Raw genomic sequence first — 5,482 nt, 5'->3', positions numbered from 1 at the left:
TAATGGAGTATATATATATAATTAAATCATTATATTTTTCAAAAGAAGAAAAGAGATAATTTTAACGACTGACAAGTACATTACCAACAAAGGCAAAAGGAGAGACAGAGCTTAACAGGGGTAGTCAAAGGAAGAAATGAGTAATGATAATTTTAACGACTGACAAGTACGTTACCAACAAAGGCAAAAGGAAGACAGGGCTTAACAGGGGTAGTCAAAGGAAGAAATGAGTAATCCCTAGAAGGTAGAGGTAGTTGGGTCACGATAGCACAAACTTATCATCCCACGTCACTTGGACTTTAAGTATACTTCATCGCGAAGGTAGTCAACCCAACACATCCTAAGAACCCCAGCTAGTGATTCCTGAATTGCATCATCCATGGGAACCTAGGCAAACTCTATTATATGACTACTAGGAGGAGTTCCAAGAGGTGAGACTTATAACCATTGAAATGGCATGTATGCCAATAAAAAGAAGATGGGAAGGTTCAACTACAAAATAGGAAATGCTCCCGACAAAGGAACTTACACACCGTTTGTGTCGGAGAACCTTCTAAAGACCTAAACGCATTAGACAACCACCTAAGTAGTTAATTGGGTTGAAGGAGCATGGGTGCTTTTCCTCGGGACATGCAGATGATATAGTTATTTATTTAAGTTCTAAGCATGGAGGCCCTATTAGTATGACTTGGGATATGTCTATGCTAGACAACTCATTTTAAAACTGATTCGAAGGCCATGCAGGAATGTAGAAAGCAGGCTTTGAAAAATCCTGAATCTTCTAATCCTAAATTTTAATTTATCTTGAAACGTTTATTAGGTTTTTTGTAGAAAATTTTATAATTTTAAGGACTTAAAGAGCCAAAATTATAATTTTGTAGCATCCTAGATGCAATAAGAAAGAAACAGTGGAAACAACTCATGCATGTAATCATGCAGAAAATTAGTAAAATAACAGTAAGGATGGTGTCGTTGAGTCAATGACATATCTGAGAAATGAAAAGGGTAGCTTGACTCTGCATATACATGTTTGATCTTAATTTTATACATAAACAAAATTAGAATTAAGGCACGAGACAGGCGCAAACAGCTCTTGGTCCCCGGCATGTGGTCCCTCGAAACTCGTACCCACACACATTCTAATTCTTAGCCTAGCACATCATCTAACAAAGTCTTCTAACACAACATCTAAATTAGTGCAGGGATTTTGTTAAAAGACTGGCATATGTTTTGATGGAATCATCTTCACTGACCCCGTCATAAGGATCTAAGGACTGTAATAGGTACCACTAGATGCGAGTTTTGTAAAAGAACTATGAAAAAGTTAAAAAAAATGTGACCTTACATGGTGTTGGCCAACAGCGAGAGCTAGTATTTCCCATCAAGACATCCTTGCGCACAAATTAGCTATCACGTCTTGACCATCAGAGGGTTACTCAACTAACGATGTAGCCTCGTCAGCAAGATGGTTGGATAATGCACATGCAAATGAGACTAATCCAAGCTAATGTGATTGTCCTAGTGAAGTACGAACGATCGAGAAAGGAGTAAAAATTCGCTACTAGAATATGAAAGCATATACTAATAGTGAATGCACTGTCGAAGCAGAATGATGCATGCAAAACATACAACATAAGTGAGGATGAGTGTGTCATGAAGACAGTGACTGAGAATGTGAGTGTCCAATAGAGGTAAGAACTAGAGGATGGGTGCACTGTGGAGGCACTGGCTCGGAGGGTGGGTGTGTCATGAGGCATTGTCCCGGAGGGTGGGTGTGTAATAGAGGCATTGATCCTTAGGGTGGGTTTTTCGAGGAGACAATGATTCAAAGTGGTGGGTGTGTCGTGGAGACAATGAACCAGAGAGTGGGTGTGTCGTGGAGGCAATGACCCGAAAGTGTGGGTTTGTCATGGAGGCAATGATCCGGAGGGTAGGTCTGTCGTAGAGATAGTGACTCGGATGGTGGGTGTGACGTGGAGGCAGTGGCTCAGAAAGGTGGGTGTGTCGTGGAGACAGTGACCCGAAAAGGGGGGTGCGTTATGGAGGCAGGGATCTGGGGGGGGGGGGCTCGGAAATGTGGGTGTCATTTAGGTAATGACTTGGAGGGGTATGATTCTCGTTACGGGTGAACCACACAATGGGTGAGCTTGATATGCAAGCCCACACCCCCTCCCTGAATAGGACATGTGGATGTCCGAAATGAGTTTGTGTGAACAGTGACTCAAGAAAACTCAACAATGCAAGTCATGATCATGCAGGATGTCATGCAAAAGCAAATGAGTGAGAGGATAGTTGTGTGAGTATGAAAACTGGTGATGTAGGACACTACGATGTGATCTGAAGCACAATTACACAATTATTTGTATTATGAATGATGGTCAAAAACTTGATCCACTTTATATTCAGTGGTTAATGTGCAAAATAAATATGTTATAAATTTGATTAGTGACTTGCACACTAGGGGAACTATGCAAGTATACATATCATTTCAAGTAATATATATCATTCTTTAAAAATCTCGATATCGAACTCATAAGGAATAAGTGAATTTCTATGTCAACTTAGAAATATTTTTACTCAAACTGTAAACATAATTTGTATGAGAATGATATCGACTATTTGAAAAAGGGTATAAACTAAAGTTTGCAAATTTTAATCTAAAGCTAAAAGTAAATACAAGTTTTCTAAAATATAGATGGGTAATGGAGTACGATTATAATAAAAAATATTTTCACTTGCAAAAAAATATAATCAGTGTAAGAATTAAATGTTTAAAGATAAAAATGAGATTTTGTGACAAATAGGAGCATACCTATTCTTTACCATCTTCTGAGTGCATAGAGAACATTGACTAATCTAATGTTAAGTTCTTGATTGATATGGTTGTGTTGAGTAGATTCTAGTCTCTCATATCCAGATTACTCACTGTGCCCTCTATATTAGAAGCAACCAAGCCTCAAGTTCTGAATTAAAGACTAAATTGATAAAGGTTCTACTCTGTCACTCTAGAATTATCAATTTTATGTTCATCAAAATTTATTTTCGTATTTAATTGCACTCCCCTTTGGACTTGGCTCCTCTCAATCCAATGTTGTGTTACTCACTAGTTGAGTGAAATCATAGCTCTCCCGGATCATTATGTTTCACAACGAATTTTAACATCACAAATGACCAGTTTGCAAAGTAATTAAGTACCAGTGAAAATAACATCACAAATTTATGGAATAATAAAAATTCAAAACATTCTAACCCAACACATGATTACTTCTTATTTTCATGAGAAATATAAGAAAATAACTTAGAATTTATGTGGATAAACAAACAAAACATGATATATATATATATATATTAAAAACTAAGTTTACAAAATAAAACTTAAACAAAAATACAAATAATTATATCAAACTCTTTCCAAATAATATTCTGAAGTTCCTTGACTAATCTTGACTCCAAAAAACTCACACAAGACTCAACAAACACTTACAATCACAAAGTCTCACCACACTCTCACTATGGTGGCCGCCAACTCCAATGGTGGTCTAACCTACCCAAAGAACAACTCCTCTTCCATGTGGAAATCTTTCATATTAATAAAGTTCTGAAAATCACCAAGGGTTACTTCAGGCACTTTTTGAAATTCGTCCAAATTCAATGAATAAAAGTTAAATTGTTATTGATGCCTAGGTGTCAGCCTTCTAGAACATCCTGACACCGAGGCGCCCGATACTGATGTCCATACGCCAGGTCAATTTTCATTATTTAGCTCTATTTTTGCTCTTATTGCTATTAAACTCCATTTCTTGTACCTAAAATAATAATAAAAAAAACTTAAAACACCTTGCATTAAAGCTCAATCTTGCTATTAAACTCCATTTCTTGTACTTAAAATAAAAAAAAAACTTAAAACACCTTGCATTAAAGCTCAATATCCCTAAAAATGACCTTGAAATGCATATATAAAAATTTGTACTTTTAAGGCGGGTCTTGATGCGAAGATGTCATGGAGCAATTCTGTCGAGTGATATGTCTGTGGGGAGCATGAGCGCCTGTCAAGAGCATATGAGGGCATATGCTCATAAGTAAATGATAAGACACGAGTTCATGGAGCAAGTCTGTCGAGCGATATGCTTATGGGAGGAATGAGCACCTGTCAAGAGCATATGAGGGCATATGCTCATAAGTACATGAGCTGCGAGTGTGAATGTGTTAATGCAGGCATTATGAACCAAACATGCAATGATGTAACATTCAACATAAACGGTCGGTCGAACTGACCGAGCCGATCGGGCCGATAAAATGAGCCAATGGATAAAATCAATCAAATTAATTGGGTTGGTGGTAATCGATCATTCTAGTCGATAAAAATGGTCGATCGGGCTGGCGGGGGTGGCCGATCGACGTGGAAGGATCGGTCAAACCGATCAAACTGATGGCATTTGATTCGTTAAGCCAATGAAAAGGGTCAATCGAATTGATCGGGTTGAAGGTGTCTGATCATTTGAGTTGACGAGGGGGTCAATCAGGCTGATGTGGATGGTAGGTCGACGGGGAAGGGTGGTCGGTCGAATCGAACGGACTAGTGGCAGTTGATTAGTCGAGCTGATGAAAAGAAAGCATGCAAAAGTGATATTTTGACGCAATTTAAAAAGAACATGCAATGCACTCGACCCAATTATAAACTCAAGCATGAAATAGAGGTCAAATCGTGCTTGACAACAAAGCAAGCTCTTCCTAAATACCTCATGAATTTTCCTAGGGGAAAGTAGCGGGGAGTGTTACTACAAAGTGATGCAGCCTCCTTTGTTTGCCCGACATGAAGAAATTTCATGGTGAAAAGTCTTCACAACATAGGGGACTTAAAATTCATCAAACTTTTCATTTAATATGCTCAAATTGATGGATTTTGCTCCCCTCCGTCGTGGGAGCAAAATTGCTAGCACAAGATAGTTGCAACGCCCTAGACATTGGAATTTTGTGCTATAAATGAAAATGGATAGGTTATTATTGTGGATACACAGGGAATCGCAAAGGTTGTCTAATTTCATGGGGTTTCCTCTAGGAAATAAATGCCTAATCAATAGGCGTGTGACAGTACCAACTAGTGGCGACCGGCCAACATGCCTAGTGTGGGTGACCGAACCCACAATGACATCATAAATTTGATCAATCAAAAGGCGTATGGTCGGGCCGACCGGTATCGTTTGACCAATCGACTTGCCCAATGACTACCGATTGATTGAGTCGAATGAAAACAGGAGGTCGGTTAAACCTTATGTGTGCGATCAAAACCCACAACACCTAACAAAATTCTACTCTTGGAGCTGGCTAAGGAAAAAAAAAATGCAAAGGTTGAAGAGGTTATACAGTCGTTGTGGTTGATCTAAGTTCAACAGTGTTCGGAAAGAAGTTTTCCTATTAGTATGAAAGAATGACAACCTCCTCGGATTTCTCCTTCCTCAAAGAAGTGAGGCAATGATACACC

Source organism: Phalaenopsis equestris, unplaced genomic scaffold (genome assembly GCF_001263595.1).
Source record: "Phalaenopsis equestris unplaced genomic scaffold, ASM126359v1 Scaffold000391, whole genome shotgun sequence".
Classification (NCBI taxonomy): Eukaryota; Viridiplantae; Streptophyta; class Magnoliopsida; order Asparagales; family Orchidaceae; genus Phalaenopsis; species Phalaenopsis equestris.
The sequence above is the reverse complement of the archived record's forward strand: the minus strand, read 5'-3'. Positions refer to the sequence as shown.